The sequence below is a fragment of the Amblyomma maculatum genome, chromosome 6 (genome assembly GCF_055883805.1).
Source record: "Amblyomma maculatum isolate TAMU_Amacu chromosome 6, ASM5588380v1, whole genome shotgun sequence".
NCBI classification, from domain to species: domain Eukaryota; kingdom Metazoa; phylum Arthropoda; class Arachnida; order Ixodida; family Ixodidae; genus Amblyomma; species Amblyomma maculatum.
Genome location: NC_139349.1, coordinates 87,477,944 through 87,487,287, shown reverse-complemented (window position 1 = coordinate 87,487,287; position 9,344 = coordinate 87,477,944). Strand labels below are relative to the sequence as shown.

Sequence of the window (9,344 nt, the reverse complement as noted above, 5' to 3'; positions counted from 1 at the left end):
CAGCTTTCTTGGTTCTTAGTGAAAAATTACAAAATCCGTTTCATAATCATTATGGGGCCCAAATTGTTCTAGGTCTAGATATTAAGCTTTTCATTATGTCAGGACCAACGTTCAATCTGTGCCTGCTCCGGGTTCGTTTAATCCGATTATTGCTTGTCTCCAATTTTAATATTTCGTCCAAACTTCGTTCCCTGCGCACCCCTCGTGGCTTTTTTTTTTTCGACTGCACGCTCTCTCTACCTCACAATCATTTTTGTGCGGAACTTTGTGCTTTATTAGTTAATTAGTTATTTTAGGTTTTATGGCACACAATCGACAGTGGCTATCATGCGCCGAACACAACCTCATGAATTGTATACGATGCTTATCGTATTAATTCGAAAGTTGTTTTTGTTTCTTGTCGGGAATATTTGATATGTCGTGTCGCTGATATGTCGTGTCGCCCCATATACCTCGTATCTACCTTTGCGGCGGTTTTGTTGTAGCCCTTAAACATCATCATTTCAGTATATAGAAGAAACGTCCTTGTAAGAAAAGGTGCTTAGTTTTAAGATAAAAGCTTTCAAATGATCAGCCTGCACTAATTCTGTGTGTCCTCACCGAAAGGAACTAGACAGCATAGCACGATTTGTAAAAGGGATTACGGCTTGTACATAATCACTTTTGTTCAGAAATTAGTCTTTTTTTATGTCATTATTATATTATATTTTTTTGCGAGTTACCGCTACGTAATCATATATATGACATAAGAAAGTATTCTTCGGAAGTGGCAACGCAGAAGAAACTGAGGCACAAAGAAGGACACCTAGAAGACAGGAGAATGGCTTTCCTATCCCCCGCCAACTATCCCCCAAAAAGTTATTAATAAATGGCATATTGAAATTTGACTTACATCAAATTTCAGCAATCTCGCTAAATTAGCGTTTGACTCGTTCATATATTCTTCTAGTATACAGCGCATGCAAGCCTGTTTAGTAGAGACGCTGGCGTATTGAATTCTCTGACGACGCCACACGCTCTTTCTCATGCACCTGCGCATCCTTGCCTCTCCTAGTGTGAACGATCAGGGTCTAATACAAATGCTCTATCACGCGACCACGAATATTTGTTGCTCCCTCTTTTCCGTGCCTGCTGCGTGAACTCATCACTACGCGTGTGCGTGAACCGGCAGAATACGGGAAGTACGGGAAGCTCATAGTAAAATTGGTAAAATATTAACGCGATTGCGTTAAGGAGCTCGTGTCGCAGAAAAGCCGGTGACGACGGCGTCGGCGGCGTTGGCCGTGAGCGATAAATCCCGGCATGCACTCCATAAATAAAAAGCAACTTCTAAGATGGGCTGGGTGGGAATCGAACCAGGGTCTCCGGAGTGTGAGACGGAGACGCTACCACTCAGCCACGAGTTTTTTTTTTTTTTTTCTTTATTGCACTCAGCCACGAGTTCGATGCTTGAAAGCGGTACAAAAGCGCTTCTAGTGAATGCGGTGTTGCCTTAGAAACGTGCCGTAGAACGTTATACTGTGATGTATATCGGTAATTATGAGCATGTTACTTACAGAAGTCGCAGTTACACGAGTAGCGAAGTACGTTTCCGCTACATTTCTTTTGCGCTCTGCGCACATGCAGAGCCATCTTGCGGCAAACACAGAAGAACGCCTCCTCGCAATGTGCGGCGCTGCCCCGACACGTGGCGCACCACTCGCCCCTGACGTTTCGCCTTTCTTTAGATCACTATCTTCGCTCACCCGCTTCTCCCCTTCGGGCCGCGTGGGTACCGGTGCGAGGATGCCCCAATACCCTTGCGTTTAATAAGTTTTCTCGCTTTCTCCCCTTCCAACATCCAGCGTGCGTCACTCGAACAGTGGTGTTTAGGCGACGCGGCTCCTCTTTCCGCTCACAGCGCGATTGCTAGGTGCAGCGTCTGATGCCGGACGCCTCTGACGTGATCGCTGCGCCGTAGCGCTTCTGCTGGGAAAGCGTCCCCTGCGATGTGTGCCGAGCTGCTTCCGAGGAATCATGCTTCTGCGTGGTGCTCCCAAGCGAGATAGAGGACGATCCCATCAAGGCGTCAGCCCCATGATCGCGTCGGCCTTCATGGCGCGTCGCTGCCCGGCTTCCCTTACAAAAATGCATGTAGGGTTTCTATAGAAATTCGAAAGCGTTGTGTCAATACACGCTGTTGAAAGTCTGTTGATAATCGGCAACATCTTGGAGGATGCAGTGTTGACCTCTTGTTGAGCGCTTATGAAATAGTGGCCCATGTGTTTCTTAAGAGCGCTTTTGGAATTCGCGCAACTGAAATTCTGTTGATTTCAGGCTCAAATGCTTCAGAAACTCTGCAAGTGACGCTTTTTGATTTTCTGCTACCTTTCCACTCCTGAACAACAGAAAATAGTACACGACCATCGGTTTGCCAGGAGCAGACACGGGGTGATTTTCATTAATGCAAAAGTAGTACAGTACATCTCCTAGCTGCGATAAGTCACCACATTCTATGTTCTGCCCGACCAATCAACAATCCTGTCTGATCAGTGCTGGTTAATGATAAGCATAGTGAGGCATAAAAGAACAAAACAGATCTTGATCTTTTAAGCCCCATTATACTTACTCACTCATTAACCTACACTAAACTGACTAAATTGTTGATTGATCGAGCAGAACATAGAATGTGTTGACTGACCGCAGCAAGGATATGTGCTGTTCTACTTTTGCATTAATGTAAACCACCTCGTGCCTGCTCCCGGCTAACCGTTGATCACGCAGCATTTTCTGTTAATCCGCAGCGGAAAGGGAACACAGAATAAAAAATGCGCGTTAATGAGAAAGAAAAAATATGCATCTTTGGTGAACCCATAACATGAGCTGGGCTGTTTATTTGCTTTATTTCAATTCATATGCAAGGTATGACGCCAGGCTATTCTTTGCGTAAAACGCTGATACGTCCGGGAACTCCTCGCATGTGATGCTGAAATAAACAATATAAATCATAATTAAGTTGCGGTATATACTAACTTAAAAATAGAGGAAAGGCATTTGTGCGCTGCTCCACGTCATAGCTCAAGAAATTTCTTGTCTAAAATGAGTTGTCACTGTCTTTCACTGCTTAGACGGCATCGACCGCCGCTTCCACAGCTCGGCAGCACTGCCACATCGTTCATTTCTCCCTGATAAACAATATATGCTGCCGTCAAAGATCCTATTGTGAATATAAATAGCAAAGTGCAAGTCACAAGCATTACTACCCAGAAAACTTGAAGCAGAATTACCAACTATAGGCACCAAAATGAGTGGAAACAAAAACAAACACTGCAAAAATGGTGGAGCTGCACAGATTCAATAATCCACAATGTGTGACAGAGGCATATTATGATCTCGATAATGTGTCCGTCTCAGCGCGAGTAGCGTATCGAAAGAGTACAGCACTGTGCCGAACAATCCGTCAAAAACGGTCACCTTGTAAAAGAAAGAAAATGTCGCCATCCCAACTGGCGTTCCATCGGCCCCAGCGTCCGCGTTAGAGACAAGCCTGGTTCTCTCTCTCTCCCTCCTTTTTTTCCGACGAGGCTGGCTTGCCTGCTAGAAATATTTACATGCTCGCTTCCCCTTGTAGCACACACTGTACAAGACTGGCACAAACACGAATAGGAAAAAGTAAAACTCTCACCAAAGTGCAGACGCTCCCTCCGCCCGTGCCGGCTTTTCGCCCAGAATCCAAAACGCCTGCGACTGTTGAACTTCTTAAACACGTCCTCCTTGCGCAGAAGCTGCCACCCAAGAGCGGATTCCTCCGAAGACTTAAATGCGTACGTTCGCGCTCAAATTTGAACAAAACGATCTTCGTGATAATCACCAGCGAAAAACCTACATACGGTGCTTCGCTCACAGTGCAAGATGCGACCACGGTGGCGGGAAAACGCCAACTGAACTGGCACATCGCCGCACTCAGCGTACCCGCGTCCGCGTGCAAAGAAAACAGGGCGCGGAAGAACAGCTTCGGTGAAAAGGGGGAGCCGCCGCCCCCGCTGCGCGAGCTATGCTGCAGCCAAGGTCATCTCCGTGAAGACAAACCACGGAGAAGGCAGAGAGCAGAGACCCAGAGGGAGCAACCCCTCCCCCCCTCCCCCTTTTTCCCCCCAGCCGACAGGAAGTAACTCTCGACCCTCCGGACATGCTGGCGCCGTTCGCGGCACGGGGGAAAGATGGGTGTGGACAGTAGCAAGGCAGTGGCCGAATGCTTCTTTGAAAAGACGAGTCGCGGATAGAAGACGCGTGTAATCCTATTTTTTTTTTCTTTTTATTTCATACGCGAATGTTTTTGCTATGCGTGTTAACTCTAGAGTATGCGTGGGATCAATCCGTCATTATTAGAACCCCTCAATGTTTAAAGTGACTTCATTTTAGCATGGTGTCCACTTTAAGAAAGGAAGGAAAAGAAAAAAATAACAGTTAAATTCTCCAAAGACATACAGGATTCCAATACAGACTGCACCTCATTTTGCGGCAAAAGCTACGGGCAAAAATACCTAGGCTTGGGCAGAATGTCAGACCCTGAAGCATATATATAGTGAACTTTGCAACTGGTTTAAAAAAGCTTTGTCCTGCCCTACATGGTAGGTTCAATCTAGGATCCTGTTTGTTAGTATGATGACTCACTGAACTTGTTTTATGATAAATATAAAATATGTCCTACCACTAAAGTTACCTTCTGCGACATACAGAAGCTGATTCATTACGGATTCTGACTGACATTCAACGATGTATTTGCATTATTAGTGGAGGCTTTGCCATCATGAAGTTTTTAGGGCATATTTTCACTGTGTTGCGAAGCTTGAGCTAAGTGTGCACCGTTAATATGTACTTTTATATAACATGAACGAGCACGCAACTGCATGCTGCTCTTATATTTCCCTTTGCAGAATGTGGCCAATAGTTGATTACAAGTGAGACCAAAAATTCATAACGAAATTGTCACATCATGTTCTTATCATTTGTGCCTAAAACTACTTAAAAACATGGGTCAGCTTGAACAGTACACGCTAATTGTTCGTGAACGTTGAAAACTGACAACAAAAAGCACATAGAAAAAATAGCACAAAAAGTCGATTGGGTAGAACACAATGAAAATTCTGTGGGCCCTGTAAAGATTGCACTCAGCTGGGGTTGAATGTCTATCGAAATTCAATAAATTCAAAAGGCGGTCAATAGTCCAACAATAGAGTTTCAAAACTCATTTTTGTAAGGGTTTCTCCCTCCGAGACACCGAGTTCTTTGGTTCGTTCCGCTTGCTCAGGCGCACGTTTCGTTGCCGCGCCGAACGGTGCGTTGCTGGGCGCTCACCGCGTGATTCGTGAGTGCAAAGTCCGACGCGGGGCGCCTCATCAGTGATTGCTGCGCCGTAGCGCATTGTCTTACACTCCTTGGCAGGTCGACGGGTGTTGTATTGCAGGGCCTTGCGCGCTCGCTCTTGTGTGAACGCTAAAGGAACACGGAAGCAAGAAACGTTGTAGTGTGCACAACACAGTGCGATAATGTAGATTGTGAGAAGCACTTGTTTGAACAAATAATTACAAAAAAGTTGTACAGTGCACTTAGAAGTGTTGAGTATGAAAACTATGTCTTTGTGTGACACAAGAGCATACCGAGCGAATGAGTGGGCGGTGCGAACGAGGTGCAATAACGCTATCGCGTTCCACTCTTGAAGGCGAAGCTTAAGCGTCCTCAAAATTTTTTTATATGAGGAACGCCTGAGGAAATTCGACAGTAACAGATGGGCAGCTAAGTATTTAAATACCTATACTTAAAAAGCATTGACTCACAATGAATAAAAAGAACTAGAAAACTATCTACGAAGTATCGTAGTCACAATGACGGAGAAATAAAGAGCGTTAAGCAACAGCTGAAAAACACAGAAGGTAAAATTGGATAAATTCGATGGAAAACAAAGAGAGTGTGGAATTATACCGCAAGTGGAAAAGGCAGATCAGGAAGGAAGCTTTCTTTGATAACTCAAGAGGCAGTGCTCTCCTTTTGAAGCTAGATCAGGGTGCCTTAGAACACGCAGCTGCAAAACGAAATTTAACAATGAAGGTGACGCATGTGCTGTATGTGGTAACTCCAGTGAAACAATTGACCATATTATAGTCGAATGTAATGGTATCCATCCGGAACTTAATGCAGGCGCAGTCACTGTTCCTGAAGCTCTGGGATTTAGAGATACCAGTGGCCGGGTGAATAAACCGGCTGTGGAAGCTAGCAAAAAACGACTGGAAGATTGATGGCTTAAAAGCAGAATAGTGGCATAATGTTAGTAATGTAGAAACAAAATTTAATAAATAGAATGATGGTATAGTTAACCAATCTAAAACAATAATTGAGATATAGGGAGAAAAATGAGCATGATAGCTACTGCTGCCACCCCGTTTCAAATGGCACGCTCCCATATTCCATCCATTCATCCAGAAACGACAGCTCCCGAACATCGCAGCGCGCCACGAGTAGCCAAATATTTACGACACGGTCCGACGTGACCGAACACGGCGGGATTGTTCCGTCACTAGCGCGGCAAGGTTATTATTGAATGTCATTGCGCTTTAGGAGATCCAGTGGCATGCCTTATATAATGCTACAGCTTCCAATCAGGCGTCGCCCATTCGGTATTGGTAAAGATCCAGCAAATATGCAATGAATGTACGCTTATCCTTTCTTGCATGGCAATTTCTTTCACATTCCTTCCAAGCGCTATATGTGACAACGTTCGAACCTTCACTTTTGTATTCTTCAGCTGACACATCGATCCGCTTGTTTTCACCGGAAATAACAATTACACGCAAAAGAATGAAGAAAGCCGTGCTTGTGCGGACAATACTGTGACTGCAAAGGCGTGTTTCTGTTCCTGATATCCTCCAAGGAAAATCAAAGCTATGCTTCTGTTGATTGCGTCCTCAATACTTCTTTCTCCATCTTGTGCTGCTTTCTCTTTCTTACTCTCCTTCCTCCCTATGTTCGATGCGGTTCCCATGTCAGAAATATCCCTATCCAGTGTCAGGTTCCTATCCCAGTGTTTTCGAGCCGGGGTTCAACTCTTTTACCTCCAGGGAAGTTACGGCAGGAAACCTGCGAAGAGAGAGGCAAGCGCTTGCCTTGTTTTATTTCATTCCTACTAAATAAAAAAACAATTGGCAATATTATAGCCTGTGAAATCGATGTAAAGAATCTCGAATCTTCAAGTTCAAGAAATACACGTCCCTTTTGCTACCAAGAAGTTTATAACTTGTTAAACTCGTGACCTCATGTGCCACTCCGAACGAACGATATCTCTATTCAAATGTGCTCCTGGTCTTTCCCCTTTCCTTGTCCGCATATCTGCTAATGAGTATATTTCATCTTCTGTGATATATATATATATATATATATATATATATATATATATATATATATATATATATATATATATATATATATATATATATATATATATATACACACATATATATATATCCGTCACCATTGGGAGATGGAATGGACAAAATACACAGCACAGTCGAAAAAGAACTTACGCCGTGAGCACAGCGTCCTGGTATTTCATAAGTGAAGTCAAATCAACAAGGGCTGAAAACGCTCGCGCGAGGAGAAAAGGAAAATCAAAAACAAAGCAAGAAAGAATTAAATTTACGTAGAGTAGAAGTGGTGAGCGCGTATTAAAAATAAATGGAACTCAGCGGTTCTGGCCTCTTCTTTATTTGTACGTTCAGTGGTGCGGAAAGGAAAACTTCCTGTCTCAGCAAGTCGTGGTAGTGGGAGTAAAAGCCATTAAAGAAAAAATTAGGTAGCCGCATTAAAAGCGCTAATGCATCCGTCTCTTCGTTGCTTCTGATGTCGGACCCGTTTGTGCGTATATTTTCTCATCCCTTTTGGCATTCTTTACTCCCAACCCCACCCGACCTTGTCATATGCGCTTTACGCATGACGGAACTCGCCTGCTGGACAGGCCATATTCATGTTATTGCGTTTCACGCATGATACTTGTCACGTGTGAAAGCAACTTCTTCAGTCCACCTGCTAATGGTAAAAAATTACAAAGAATGTCCAGAATCAAAGGCGTCATAAATATGTAGATCAAAAATCACGGATCCTCATTGATTGTTTCAGCTTTACGTATCTACTTGTGCCTTTTGCTGTCCCATATATTGTAGTTTGTTTCTGAACAATTTTCTTTTTGTAAAACAGTAATGCTGAATGCCTCTTGAAATTATACATCAAAAACAATTCGTTAGTTTAATAACATATCTTACTTCTTAGGAACACTTGATGCCTCAGTAACACAAAAACTTAAAAGATGCTGACATCATTTAGTCTTCTTAAACTTCATAGTATGGCGAAATTTTCGCTATAAATTGAATGTATTCTCTAGGGTAGGACGTCTGTTTATTAGTTTTATAACTTATGATTTGGAAAACTGTGTCACATTTCATTTTCCGCAATACTAATATAAGGCATTAATCACTGTATAATTGACTACCCTCCCTTAACTAACTCCAGCCCCGGCAGATGCAATAATCTTCTGCGTGCAATCTCGCAAGCCTGGAGACCTGTTTACATGCATATTTAATGAGTAGTAAAAATCAAAAAGAAATGGCCCCAGGAGAGCTCCCAAGAGCGCCGGACAATAGTATTTTGCGCGACAACCTCGTCCCGTTACCCACAATTGACATGCTGTTTTTTTCACACACATAACCGTTAATCCAATTAACATGCCGTTTTTGTTTCTCACATAACCGTCAATCCAACATATAGGACGGCATATATACTTTGCGTAGACAATTTTCCAGTAAGCAGCTATGTGCAACAAAGTCAGACGTGTTCGGAAAGCTGAAAAAACATCACGAAACTGCTTACCATTGATAATTGATACTGCATTATCAAGAAAATTCCACAAATTGTGCGCAGCCGGAAGGTTTATTAAAATCATGACGAAATCGTGCACACCCTTTTATTTTAAGCTGGTTTGGTTTGTTTGTAGGGTTTAACGTCACAAAGCTACTCAGGCTATGAGAGCCGCCGTAGTGGAGGGCTCCAGAAATTTTGACCAAGTGGAGTTCTTTAACGCGCACTGACATCGCACAGCACACGGGAGCCTTGCTTTTCGCCACCAGCGAAAAGCGGCCGTCGAGGCCGGGATTCGATATCGCATCCTTCGGCACACTAGACGAGTGCAGTAACCATTGCACAACCCCGGCGGGGCTTTTCTATTAAGTGAGCTATGAAGTTGCAATACATATTATGTTCTAGTACGCTTTTCTTAAACTGAGAAGAACATATGTCGATGGATATTTTGTGTTTAGCTT

At 43.5% G+C, this 9,344-nt stretch overlaps 1 long non-coding RNA gene across 1 annotated transcript; it reads right to left on the bottom strand.

Moving 5' to 3' along the window:
- Positions 1–2,840: 2,840 nt before the first annotated feature.
- LOC146186217 (uncharacterized) lies at positions 2,841–3,801 on the bottom strand. The gene is made up of 2 exons (XR_014707847.1): positions 3,454–3,801; positions 2,841–2,965 (listed from the first exon to the last, which is right to left on the bottom strand). It is a non-coding gene; the product is annotated as an uncharacterized LOC146186217 (long non-coding RNA).
- Positions 3,802–9,344: the final 5,543 nt, after the last annotated feature.